This window comes from Sander lucioperca, chromosome 10, assembly GCF_008315115.2.
Source record: "Sander lucioperca isolate FBNREF2018 chromosome 10, SLUC_FBN_1.2, whole genome shotgun sequence".
NCBI classification, from domain to species: Eukaryota; Metazoa; Chordata; class Actinopteri; order Perciformes; family Percidae; genus Sander; species Sander lucioperca.
This window is the reverse complement of record NC_050182.1, coordinates 18,586,011-18,600,927: the sequence shown is the minus strand read 5'-3', so window position 1 is coordinate 18,600,927 and position 14,917 is coordinate 18,586,011. Positions and strand designations below refer to the sequence as shown.

General features: G+C 42.6%; 1 long non-coding RNA gene across 1 annotated transcript in view; it reads left to right on the top strand.

Annotated features, from left to right (window-relative positions):
- The first annotated feature begins 7,507 nt into the window (after window positions 1–7,507).
- The window catches only part of LOC118496110, an 18,181-nt gene continuing 10,771 nt past the window's right edge, over window positions 7,508–14,917 (top strand). The window contains exons 1-2 of the long non-coding RNA XR_004898575.1: window positions 7,508–7,601; window positions 11,924–11,929. This is a non-coding gene — a long non-coding RNA (uncharacterized LOC118496110). The remainder of the gene's footprint in view (window positions 7,602–11,923; window positions 11,930–14,917) is intronic.

Below are 14,917 nucleotides of genomic sequence, written 5' to 3'. Positions count from 1 at the left end.
TTAAACATGTAATGAAATACAGAAAGAAAGGGCTAATAGCACAAGTCAGTGAGTCACGTTGGTATCATTTGTACGATTAAAGACAAGGAGACAAACTTAGGAGATGTTGCTTTCCAGTCTGTGTTAATAGTCCTGTTAGAGCAAAACAGATGCTGAGGAGGTGAAACGGAGGCTGGCCTCTGGAGGACTTATTTTAATTCTTTGTTCCAACTTCCAAGTGGCCTACGTTAGTCATGAATAAAGGATGTTAAAAAAATTCATGAATGACTCAGTCTTGACAAAAGGCAAAAGAGCATGCATGTGTGCGTGCGCACATTTGAATAATGTCGGTGTTAGTCCTCCGGACAGCGGCAGCCTCTTTTTTCTTTCTCTCCCTTTTCCCCCGAGTGGCCCGCGTGCCCACTCGCGGTGTGAAGCGCGTGTCCGCGCTATTCTCCAACATGCACTCTAACAATCACTGCTGATAGACGGCCTTTTGTACAGTTGGGCTGTAAACGGGTAAGGGCTTTTAAAAAGCTGTCAATCAAAATGTACTTGTAACCCCTAACCCTAACCCTAACCTTCGGGCCTTGTCGGGCCTAACTTTTAAGGCCCGATTACAGATCTAACTCAACTACGCAACTGTACGGCCTATTTCTCACTAAAAATGTTTTCAGAAATACTTTTAGGTGAACTATTTTCGTCAAATACGAGATCGTATTCAGAACGAGACGCCATTAGAGTCTGTTTTGAAATTGGGGAGCAGCAAGAACCACATGACGCGTTCGTCCAATCAGCTACCGTGTGTTGCGTTCGTCACTCTCATCCCCCTCGTCATTTCCAGTAAGTGTTTGAACATAGGTGTATAAAGTGGGCACTACGGCAGTAAGTGGTTAGTGCACATTAACAGTGGACTGATGAACAGTCCGAGACAAGCGAACCGAGCGGTTCGGATGTTTTTTCGTGAACTGTACCACCCCTACACGTGACACACACCGGGCTTTCAAGCGGGGAAGCGGAGCTGGTATTGTAACGGAAATGTAATCGAATGGCGACCTCGTGACGGACTCAAATCAAATTGGGAAATCATTGGCAAAATTCACAGTCCTAGTGTGGAATATGCATGGTCTTTAGAGCTGCAAAGATTTGTGTGTGTTGGCCACAGAGGAGATATTCTGGGGGATTTCTGGAGAAAAGGGTTCAGCTGTATGCTAGACAGCAGTTGAAGGGGTACAGCTACAAGTTTTGAGGAGATTCTGAAGAAAGAAGGTAAATGTATTCTGTCAATAGAGACAAGTATGAACATGGAAACTTGAACATTTAACCTTTTTCTACAGCTTGGGTCTTATTTCAGCATTAGAATTATTTATCATTTTATGAATTAGTTATGATATAAGTCATTGCTGAGATTGATCCCTGATCGGCATCGTTTCTGAGGCTCAATCGTCCTTACAATGAATGACCTTAGTACAAAGTGTGAAGTCCTCCATATCTTGGATATTAAATGAAGATTCAAAATGTTGTAAAAACCACAACAGAAATCAAAATATAACCAATACAATGCTTCAACTCTTGGAAGTCAAGGGGCAATATACAAGCTTACAGCTATGCTAGCTTTTGATTTACTCACATTTAGACACACGCACACACACACACACACACACACACACACACACAGAGAGACACAGACACACAGACATACACACAGACACACACACACACACACACACACACACATACACACACACACACACACACACACACACACAGAGAGACACAGACACACACACATACACACAGACACACACACACAAACACACACACATACACACACACACACACACACACACACACACACACATACACACACATACACACACACACACACACACACACACACACACAGAGAGACACAGACACACACACATACACACAGAGACACACGCACACACACACACACAGACACATGCACACACACACAGCGACTCACACACACACACACACACTACACTAGCTTTTGATTTACTCACTCTTTAAGCAAAACAAAGACAGGAACTATATTCTGCTTTCAGTATTTAAAAAGCAATAAAACAAAATAGTCACGGACAAATAGTGTCCAAGGCAACGACGCAGGAGGAGAACTCCGACGGTAATGCTGCGTTCTATTATTCTCAACGAACCGACTCGGCCCTCAGATATGATGTCACTTCCACACTTCAAGCGTCCTGGTATGTTTTGCGCGTCCGAGTTGGAAAAAAACACGGACGCCACCCGGAAAGCTGTTGTTGCGGTAGCACTGGCCGACTACCAGGCCACTCCTACAAGCTTCTAGCACTTACGTTACATTTTTTGATTTTGATTATGACTATCACCCCACCTCATCAAAACGCAGCCATTTGAACTTCTAAAATGTTCACTTTATTTCATGTTTTTAGTTTATCTTCTGTTAGCAACGCTAGCCACGTTTAGCAACACCCGTTTGGAACTAGTCTTCATTCAATATTGCACTCACAAGACTGGTTCCCATACTCACAGGCAGTGATACGGACGCAGTAAGGTACTGCAGTAATACGAGTGATTGAAATTGTCATTTAAACAACCAAAGCGCTCCAAAAACAATAAAAACAATTCATACTACAAGTCACAGCCATCTTGGATTCCGTATCGGAATTCTTGCTTAGTGTCCTCAAGATTTTTATTTTTTATTTTTTTTTAACCTTTATTTATTTATTTTAGGTAAGTAGATTGAGAACAACTTCTCGTTTGCAACGACGACCTGTCACATTCACACAGTTCCACATTCATAAGCTGCCCAGTACAACCACAGTCTGATCTGATGGCCACTGAGCAGCTCCACTGGAGCCGTTGGGGTTAAGGGCCTTGCTCAAGGGCACCTCAGTGGGGGTAATGAGGGAGGGGCAAGCACTGCTCTTTCACTTTCCCCACCCAGATTTTGTCCTGCCGGTCTGGGGATTGAACAGAGCTCCCTACTCTAACCACTAGGCCACCACTACCCTGTTGTCCGAGTTCCGAGCTCGGAAATCCGAGCAAAGGGGGCGTGTTGGTGTGTCCTGTCTTTCTCGTTGGAACTCCGACATGGATAGATAATAAAACGCAGCATAAGTCCCACAATTTACCAGCCGCAATGTTGTTTTCTGTAGGTACGTTTCATGTGGTTAAATTGCTTCATCAGCTGTACGGGCGGAGTTAGCAACAGCTTTCAGCTGCACGGCTTCCAGGAAGGCTGCTCTCTGTATCCTCGCTAATAGCTCCTCAGAGATCCCTCCTCCATCCTCGCTCATAGCTCCTCAGAGATCCATCCTTCATCCTCACTCACAGCTCCTCAGAGATCCCTCCTCCATCCTTGCTCATGGCTCCTCAGAGATCCCTCCTCCATCCTCGCTCATAGCTCCTCAGAGATCCATCCTCCATCCTCGCCCATAGCTCCTCAGAGATCCCTCCTCCATCCTCGCTCATAGCTCCTCAGAGATCCCTCCTCCATCCTCGCTCATAGCTCCTCAGAGATCCATCCTCCACCCTTGGGGCAGGATTAAGAGCTTTGAGACGGCCTTCAGGAAGGAGGGCCTGATAATGACTTTCAGCCAGTGTGTGTGTGTGTGTGTGTCAGAGGTGTGAATCTTCACTGATCTCCCGATTCCATTACGATTATCAGGACAGCGATTCGATATCTCGATGCATCACGATGCGTCAAAAACATTTTTCTATTAAAGCCATATAGGATATTTGACTTGACAAACTTGCATTGTCAAGTGCAATGCCCAAGCTGCAATAAGTAACTTCAGACTGGAATGATGAAGTGTTTGGGTTCATTTCTTGATGGTAGCTACCACGAAGGTTTACCTATTTTGGATTAGTCATATACCACCCTACATTTAACCAGCCACACATACATTAACACATACATTTAACCACATTTAACATTTAACCAAATCTATTGTGCTGTATTGGAATAACTGACCCCAGACACTTCTTTAACAAAAAAGGTATTGTTTACTGAACAATAACTTAAATGTACAAATATTTAACCGTTAGATTGAATAACAAAACACAAATCACACCCTTCAAAACTGCTAACTGCAATATTTCTTAAAATTATATTACACACAACTACCCCTTTACCCATTTCTCTATCAGTTTCCACTTAAAACACTCCAGCTACACAAAATGATTCCTCCTTATAGCAGTTTCAATGTAAAACTTACTCAAACCCTATTAAACCACTGTGTTACCACACAGCCACCGATGTGGTCTGATGGTAGCTTGTGTGGACGTGAAGGACATTATCTTCAGTTAAGCAAACACACACTCGATGTTTCTCAGTGTTTTTTTTCCTCTTCTTGATTTGTGATTCTCTTCACTCTCCCGTGTCTCCGCTCAGCCGTTTTGCGTTTTGATTGTGTGTCTGTCTGTCTGTGTGCATGTCTGCCTGTCTCTGTCTGTCTGTCTGTGTTTGTGTGAAACGGGTTGGGCTACTGAGAATGTTATTTCTCATTTGAATGTTTATGCCGCGGCCGGAAAATTAACGAGCGACGTCATTGCGTTATAATCGATTATGGTGGGCCACTGCATCGGTGCAGCATCGTCAGTGTCAGCATCCCGATGCATCGATTATTTGATTAATTTCAACACCTCTAGCGTGCGTACGTGTGTGTGTGTGTGCGTACATGTGTGTGTGCATGTGTGCGTGCCATCATTGCAAAATGTGGTAGTAGAGACTCCTACTGTAGCGAACTACCACAGAGGCGGTTTTCAGTACTTCATTTTTATCTCAACAACACACCTGTAATGTTTCGTGACTGCATCTTGCATGACGCGACCCTACTGGGGCGACAACATCTGCACGCAGACACCTAACGAACATCTGGCAAAGTACTCAATCTCAACACGTTCTCATTCCCAACTCATCAAATACTGACACCTGGTCTGGACCTCCTGGCAATAATCTTTCAACGTGCAGGGTTAAACCACTTGGTTAGGAAAAGACCGTGGGTGTGGTTACAAAATGTACGTTAATGTGACATGCGGGACTCCCCCCCCCACCACCCACACACACACACACACACACACACACACACACACACACACACACACATACAACCTGACTCCTTACACAGATTTTAATACTTTAATACTACTCGTTAATGTTGTCGCTGCTCATTCTACGTCCCATACAGACGCTAAAGGGTGCACACACATACACACACACACACACACACACAGCTTTCATTTAAAACTAGAGAAAATGTTATTAGTTTCCTCACCATTAAGAGCAAATGCTGCAGCAAGAACAAATTAAAAGCAATGCTGTGTCAGTGAATATGTAGATTCTGGATCTGGTTCTGCTTCATGTGAGATTAATCTAAAAGTATTTGGCTGTGGTGGCAGAGAGTGAGAAAGGAAGGGGTAAATTCACAGGCTGGGTCTGATTTCAAGCAAAGGAAACGTGGTCCAGATTTCCAGTGAATTTCAGGACACATTTCCCACAAGTAGAGAACTTCTTACATCATTCAGAAAACATTTCTGATGCTTCAGCCAAGTTTCTCTGCAGCCAGCGTGCAGAGTGTAGAGCAGAGATGCATTGCTGTAGAGCTTTTCAAATGTACTGTATTTTGTAATTTTGGCTCTTTGAGCTGCACAAGCCGAGCACCATAGGTTCCATTATATTGGAGAGAAAGCATCAACACTGGGCAACTCACACCCAAACTATCTAGATTGATAAATAAAACTACAGGTAAGAGGAACAATATGTATTTGTGATTTTGGTGGTGAACTGTAGTGATGTAACGTTCTGTGCCGAGGCTTCGGAGCCAGTGTCGAGAAATCCCGGAAGTTTTCTGTGAAGCACGTATCGAGGCTTGTATCGTTTTGGACAAAGGACGTCATTGATGACATCCGAAGCCTCGCTGCCCGTCCATATACCACATGACGGGTTGATGAAGTTGTTGAAATCTACACCGGTTTTATTACAGGCTACATCCATGATCTACACGAGCACATTCACCGCCATCTGCCCAGTTAAACCACCGCCACTTTACAGTTTTAGAAAACTAATATTGCCCCTCCTGCTACTATTATATTATGACCAAAGGGATTGATTTACACATTTGATAGCTGCATTCCTCTTAAGACAATCTGTTTATTATACAGTTATTTTGATTATATTAAACAAAAAGAAAATACACACTGTATTGATATAAATGGATTAGGTGGAAATAGATTTTTTCTTGTTTAATTCTAAATATATATATATATATATATATATATATATATATATATATATATATATATATATATATACGTGTGTGTACGTGTGTGTGTGTACATGTACGTGTGTGTGTACGTGTGTGTGTGTGTGTGTGTGTGTGTCTGAGGCAAAGAAGCATAACAAAGAGGAAGAAGAAAGGACGGTGATGAAAAAAAGCAGAAAGATTAAGATAAAAGAAAAGGAGAAGGGGTTAGGAAACAGGAAGTCCTAAATGTTCCTGGAGATGAGTTCGGCGTCTTTCTTGATCTCTTCTTTCGACACAACCCTGTCCTTCATTTTCTGTAAAAACACAAACAGATTTTTCATATAATTAATAATCAAAACTCTGAACTAAAACGTAATTAAATTCATCTTTGGAAAAAAGGGGAGATTTCAATCAATATTATAGACAATATTACTGGTGCAAAATACAATAAAAAAACTGTCTCTGATACAGTGTATCCGAGCACATAGATCATCTGTAGTCTATATTGTTCATGTGCAAATTGGGCTGGATGTCTTTCATTTCGGCCAGATGTCCGTTACCTTCCTCTGTCTCTGTGTTGGCGTTCTAACCTCCGGCTGATTTGTGAGGACTATGGTTAACTGCTCCTCAGATCTCTGCAGGGTAAATCCAGACCTGAATCTGTCCAATCTGAGTTTTCTGTTGCACGACTAAAACTACTTTTGAACGTCCACACGTTCAACCAAAACAAGTTCCTTCCCGAGACTATTTAGCAGAGGCACCGTGGCTCCGTCCGGAGCTTAGCACCGCCCAAGACGATTGTGATTGGTTTAAAGAAATGCCAATAACCCAGAGCACTTTTTCCTCCCATCCTAGAATGCTGTGTGGACTAGTCAGACCTTCCTCCGCAGCGTTGTGGAGGAAGGTCGGGCAATGGTTAAACTAGATTACCTGTAATATATCTGCCTGTTTTACACGCTTTGACCAACAGGTGGTGTTCTGAGCAAATGACGCCTCGAGAAATGAACAGTTTGCTGGAAAGCGTCAATGCTTCATGAAGCTTAATCTCGCCATCACTAGTGAACTGTCCCTTTAACCCGCCTGGTGTCCTCCGGTCAAATTTGACCCATTTTCAAAAAGTTTCTATATCAGAAATTTGGGTTTCTTTCAACCAAATTGTCCAAAAACATAACCATTACTCTTCACAAGTAAAATAATCAGTTCACTACTTTCATTGAATTTGGGTGTGTTATTCAATTTTATAGCGTTTGAAAAAACAAAGATCAAAGAACGTTGGAAAAAACAACAAAAATGTCAAAATTAAAGTGCAGAAAAATGGATAAAAACATCGACAATAACATCAGAAATTTGTGACAAAACATTTTGAAAAAAGTGATGAAAAAGTCGAAAAAAGTGACAATTTCTTTTTTTAAGAGACAAAAACATTGCATGGTCGATGGGAAGACAACACAAGCGTTAAATAGATAATTTCTCTAAAGTAAATCAGCATGACTCATTGATTACTTTCTTTCTTCTTTCCCAGCAAAAGCTCCTCCTCTCCGTCTCTTGTGGTCGTCATAAAACATGCAGTCATTAAAGGCAGCGTTGTACAGCAGTAATTCTCACCTTTGTTCCAATGTTTTTACATAGACAATGTTACAAGCTGCAAGGCATTTTACTAACTATGTGTCTGATGTGCAGTCAGAGTCAGAGTTACTTTAAAAAATAATGGAGCGGGTTTGATATGTTTTCTGTTCCCTATCAACGGACTGTTAACGGCTGAATGAGGGGAATTACTCTCTGGAAGCTCTTTCTCATATATGTGATTTAATACCAATGGCTGCCTCCCCAGTATTAGACTAAAAGCTCATGAGACAACAGTGTAATCCCTGAACAGATTAATCAAAAATATGTTTTCCTCTTAATGTTCCTCTGAGAATCAGAAAGCTTAATCAGCCAATAAACTACAGGTTTAATGAAGCTAAATCATGTTATGTGCTTTGGCAGCTTTAAAATCAATCTTTACAGACTGTAGTTCTTAATAGTTTGGTCCACTGTGACTAATAAAAAAAATAGCGGTTCTTATAGGCTATCTTAGTCTCTATAGTCCATCATGCTGTCAAAATGGCCTTCAAATATTAAGATATCTGACAACTTCTCTGCAGAGAAAGACCTTAGGTTTGACTTCCGGCCTTTTTTATTAATGGCTCCACATCTGTAAAGACGGAGTTCCCCCAGCTGCTGCTACAACAACTTTTATATAATCTTTTAGCTCCATCTACAGGTGGAATCGTATCCAATGCTACAGACTAGCATCCACATCTGTACTACTCTGCTCAATGGTTACCAGCAGGTGGAAGAAGTATTCAGATCCTTTATTACTTCAGTAAAAGTACTAACGCCACACTGTCAAAATACTCTGTTACAAGTAAAAGTCCTGCAGGGAAAATGTTACTTACAGTAAGTAAAAGTCTGTACAGCCCAGTCTCATGGCAGTTTGTGAAATGGTCACGTTATTGAATCTATTGATTTGTGTACTGAACACGTTAATGTCGTTATTTTCGTGTGGTGAGCACACATTTTAAAGTAATGTATTTCAATGGGAAGCATATTTCGTGATCACAGCACGACTACGGTAGCGAGTAATATTGAGAAGGCGAAAATCCGCACAGGGAGGTTGGTTGTGTTGGTGGATGGGTCAAACAATACAGGACTTTCACCCCGGAGACTGGGGATTGCGTCCCGTGTGTTGTAGATCCTTTCTGCGTTATTCTCTTCCTAACCACAACTGTCCCGTTGTTGTGGCTGCCGTGTGGCATTTCATTTCCCCGTTGTTGCGTGCCACAGAGACCGTGGATCATGTCCCTGTGCTCGGGGATCGCGTCCCGTGTGTGACGGTCCGTCCCGTTGTTGTCGCCAACATGTGGCGTTTAATTTCCCCTTTGTGGCGTTTCATTTCACCGTATTTGCGTCCCCCAGAGCAGCCCAGTGTCATGGCAGTTCGTGAAATGGTCACGTTCGAAAATCGTGACCTGTACACAAATCAATAAATCAAAATAACGTGACCATTTCACGAACTGGCGTGAGACCGGGTTGGTAAGTATCATCAGGAAAATGTAAATGTTTAAAGAAACTAGTAACTAAAGCTGTAACAGATGAATGTAGTGGAGTAACTAAAGTAACTAGTAACTAAAGCTGTAACAGATTAATGTAGTGGAGTAAAAAGTACAATATTTCTCTCTGAACTGTAGCGGAGTAGAAGTAGAAAGTGGCATGAAAAGAAAAGACTCAAGTAAAGTACAAGTACCTCAACATGTGGACTGAAGTACAGTACTGGAGTATATAGTGTGTGTGTGTGTGTGTGTGTGTGTGTGTGTGTGTGTGTGTGTGTGTCTCTGTGTCTGTGTGTGTGTCTGTATGTGTGTGTGTGTGTGTGTGTGTGTATGTGTCTGTATGTGTGTGTCTGTATGTGTGTGTGTGTCTGTGTGTGTGTCTGTGTGCGTGTGTGTGTGTGTGTGTGTGTCTGTATGTGTGTGTGTGTCTGTGTGTGTGTGTCTGTATGTGTGTCTGTGTGTGTGTGTGTGTGTGTGTGTGTATGTCTGTATGTGTGTGTCTGTATGTGTGTGTGTGTGTGTGTGTGTGTGTGTGTGTGTGTGTGTGTGTGTGTGTGTGTCTGTGTGTGTGTGTGTGTGTGTGTGTGTGTGTGTGTGTGTGTGTCTGTATGTGTGTGTGTGTCTGTGTGTGTGTGTGTGTGTGTGTGTGTGTGTGTGTGTGTGTGTGTGTGTGTGTGTGTGTGTGTCCGTCCGTCCGTTTCTCCGTGTGCCTGATCGCATGTCTCGCTGTGAGAAGTCAAAACTATGAACCTACAGGACTCTATTAACTTTGCATTACAGTGCTTAGCCTACATGTTTTGGGGATGAATCTAATGTGCTGATGTTGCTGGTTGTTACATGCTACAAGGTGTAAAGGGGAATCTAACTCCATAAGGGAGTGAATACGTATAAGGTGAAAGAAAAGGACAACATAAATTTAAGTACTCCTCCATGACTCCTCCAAATCTCAGAGAACACAGATGGGAGGAGTTATATTTTGAATGTGCACAAAGTTTTCAACATGAGCAGAAATCTTCCTCAAACACATCTGAAATATTACAGTCCAGGGGTTTATTAATTCATGGGAATGATTTAATGTATAATCGAGGTCATGTGCACATTTAAGGAGGTTACTTCCCCCAAAAAAAGACGTAAAAGAGGAGGGAAGAGTAAATTATAGGCTACATGTGTGCTGACTCAGATATAATTAGAAAAGTTGATCCAAATGAGAATAAATAGATGAAAGCAATACAGAATGCCTGAGAGCCTTATTGCATTTTTTTTCTCTATGTTTTTGTCTCTTTTTTTTTTTTTAAATACATGCATACACGTCCCGGGACCGCCCTGGATATAGTCGGAGATCTTCCCTGGTAGTTTCTCCCTCACACCAGCAGGCGGCGCCATCGGACAGGACACTCAGCAGCAGGGATGTAGAGGAAGTTAAACCAAACACACCCCGTTAAGAGTTTACCTTCAAGTTTAGAACATGTAAAGGGAAAAATCAAATGTATTAAAGTACTGTTTTGAGCTCCTATACCTCTACTGTTCATCACCTCCAGACTGGACTACTGCAACAGCATTCTTTACGGACTACCAAACAAAATCACCAACAAACTCCAATACGTCCAGAACTCAGCTGCCCGCCTTCTCACCTCCACCCGCCGCCGAGACCACATCACCCCTGTTCTCCACAACGTCCGCTGGCTCCCAGTCAAACACAGGAACAACTTCAAAATACTTCTCCTCACATACAAAGCACTTAATAACCTTGCCCCTCCATACCTCTCTGACCTCCTCAGCCGCCACATTCCCGCCCGCCTCCTCAGGTCCGTCGATGCCGACACACTCAAGACCATCAGGACTAAGCATCTGGACTATGCACCCACCCTCTGGAATGCCCTCCCCGACCACATCAAACAGTCAAGCACCCTGCCATCCTTCAAACAGGCTAGGGCTGGGCATCGTTCAAAATCTTTCGATCCAGTGCCAATTTCGATACCTCAGTTTCGATGCCGGTTCCTTAACGATACTTTTTTTTCGATACCATGTGTTTTAAAATCCATTTCAACGTCAACAAAAATACATTAAACTCAAAACTTTTATATTCCACCTTAATTGTGAATCAAAATAGTTATCAAAATGAAAAAAAATTCTGGTAACACTGCTCACTCAGAGTAACATTAATAAAACTGGTTGTGCTTTTGGATAGGGGTGCGCCAGTCAGATACTTAGGATTGGTATCAATCCAAACTTTAACAATTAACTAAAAAAGAGAAACCTTTTTGCCAGAACATGAACATATTATAAATAATAAATAAATAAACAAATGCCATTGTGTACAGGCTAATATTGAACTAACTAAAATGCAAAGGAATGGAAAGAACAAAGACTTTTTAGTGCAAACTGCATAATGACACAAACCTTTACCAATAAACTTGGTGACTGCTCTGTTGTCAACATTGAACTAATGAAGAACTAACTTACGTGCAAAGGAATGTAATTGAGTTGCCTTGTTGCTGAAAGGTGCTGTAGAAGTAAAGTTGCCTTGCCTTACAACCTCAGCCTGTCAGTCAGTCACCAGGGCACAGAAACCACCGTTGTGCCTGCTTGTCTCAGAGGAAGTGTAACGTCAACAGCACCGCGACTGCTTTCGGCTCTCCATTAATATCATATCACAGCAAACGCTGTCTGCGTGAAGTTATGAAAAACTGTATCCACACTTGAAACCACTTTATCATCATCGCCGTGACTCTCTGTGACTTCAACAAAACTGCAGAGCCAACGTAGTTTACTCCGTCCGCACCTCAGTGCACACGTGTGTGTGTGTGTGTGTGTGTGTGTGTGTGTGTGTGTGTGTGTGTGTGTCGGTCGGAGCTCCGCTCTGTGTCAATATGCAGAGAGGACAGATAAGCTTGCACTTACGTGCTCAGACGCTTTTGGAACCGAAATTTGGCACCGAAAGATAAATAATTTTTCGATACTCATAGGATCCGGGTATTTTTTTCAGTGCCATAAAAGTATCAACGTTCGGTGCCCAGCCCTAAAACAGGCCCTCAAAACTCACCTCTTCTAACTTGCTTTTTCCTGTTTTTCCCAGTTTTCCCACCTCTCCTGCTTGCCTCTGCTTGTCCATGGATGTATTTTCTTTTATTTTGTCTCTTATGTAACCTTGTCTATGTACCTTGTCTGTTTCTTGTATCTATGTAATAACAACTGTAAAGCGTCATTGAGTGTTTAGAAAAGCACTATAATAATAAAATAAATGTATTATTATTATTATTATTATTATTATTATTATTATTATTACTTGAGTATTTCCATGTTCTGCTCCTTTCTACTTGTACTCCAGTACATCTCAGAGATAAATATTGTACTTTTTAATCCACTATACATTCGACTCACTGAGCAGAGGACTTCAAATGTGTGGTCGGACAGCGAGGCTCCGTCCAGACCGGCGATCAGGACCGAGGAGGAGGACAGCAGGACGCCCAGCAGCAGCAGGACATCCCAGGATGCACCGCTCGCCCTCAGCAGCCTGCAGACACACACAGAGGGGACAGGCGGAGGAAGGTCTGGCTAGTCCACACAGCATTCCTGGATCGTAGACAAACGTGCTCTGGTTTATTGGCATTTCTTTAAACCAATCACAATCATCTTGGGCGGTGCTAAGCTCCGGACGGAGCCACGGTGCCTCTGCTAAATAGTCTCAGGAAGGAACTTGTTTTGGTGGAACGTGTGTACGTTCAAAAGTAGTTTTAGTCGTGCAACAGAAAACTCAGATTGGACAGATAGTCTAGCTAGCTGTCTGGATTTACCCTGCAGAGATCTGAGGAGCAGTTAACCATAGTCCTCACAAATCAGCCGGAGGTTAGAACGCCAACACAAAGAAAGAGGAAGGGGACGGACATCTGGCCTAAAAGACATGCTTCCCGCGGAAATTCCTGCAGCACCGGAGCAATCCCGGAAGTGGAACTTTGTTTATATAGACTAGCATGTTGGATCCCAATTTGTCCGGATACTCGTTATCTTCATATTAGAGCTGCAAAGATTAATTAGGAGGCAAATATTAAATGAACCGCCAATTATTTTGATAATCGACTCATCGGTTTGAGTCATTTTTTATCAAAAACTTGTGTGATTCCAGCTTGTTAAATATGAATATTGTTCTAGATTCTTCTCTCCTCTGGGACAGCAAACTGAATATCTTTGAGTTGTGGACAAAACAAGACATTTGAGGACGTCATATTGAGCTTTTTGGGAAACACTGATCCACATTTTTCACCATTTTCTGACATTTTAGAGCACAAACAACATGATATTCAATACTCAAGTACAAAGTATGTTTCAGATTACTGTATAGATAGATAGACTTTCATTTAAGCAAGTCAATAAAAAAATGGGTTTGATGAATAAACACTGGTGTGTGTGTGTGTGTGTGTGTGTGTGTGTGTGTGTGTGTGTGTGTGTGTGTGTGTGACTGTGTGTGTGTTGTGTCTCGGACCGACCAATGGGAGCAGAGGTAGCGCTGGAGAGCCAGAGTGAACTTTTGTTAAATTTAACAAAAAGAAAAGTGGGTTATCTTGAGTTGTTGCCGTCCTGTCCTAGTACCCCCCCCGGTTATTTAATTGTTCTGTCCTCCACTCCTAGACATGAAGAGGGACATAAATAACAGGCAGTGGCGGTGCCAGAGATGTTCTTTTGCTGGTGCTTTGGGGTTGCTGGATGTTTCAGTGAGGGTGCTCTGAAATTTTGAGTTTCCCTTGACACAAATAAGCTAACGTTACACACACTCGCGCAGATGCCCACCCTCCTCCGCCGCGGTTTACTAAGCGAGCGAACGAGAGAGATTGATTTAAAGTTGCCGATACAACAGCACCATAGAACTCTGATTAGCCCACCAAACATATTTCAAATACCATGCAGCCAACAAGCCGGGTTCAAACAATCAGCACTGCAGCTCTCATACTGTTGCTCAGAAGATTAATGCAACCACCCATAGCCAAGCACACACATAAACACACACGCGCATGTATCCTCACACAGTTTTCACACTTGCACGTATGGTCAAAATAATGTAGTCATATCTGTAGTGACTAAATATATCTAAATAAGCCACTGAGGGCGAACACGTTTTCTGGGCTAAAAATAAACCAATGTCCAGTGCGCTGTATAACTTTAGATTCGGTGATCCATTTATTCACATTTCTGTAAAACACATGTTCACTGTAATGCTCTTCTACAAGACAGAGATAAGAGTAAAGTTCTTGCATGGACCCCTATCAGCTGACTCACCCACTGTGGCCTGGCTGTGCGATCCCCTGGTCTGATGTCATGTACAGCAGGGTGACCCCCTGGTCTGATGTCATGTACAGCAGGGTGACGTCTGGTCTAATGTCATGTACAGCAGGGTGACCCGTGGTCTAATGTCATGTACAGCAGGGTGACGTCTGGTCTAATGTCATGTACAGCAGGGTGACGTCTGGTCTAATGTCATGTACAGCAGGGTGACGTCTGGTCTAATGTCATGTACAGCAGGGTGACCCCCTGGTCTAATGTCATGTACAGCAGGGTGACCCCCTGGTCTAATGTCATGTACAGCAGGGTGACCCCCTGGTC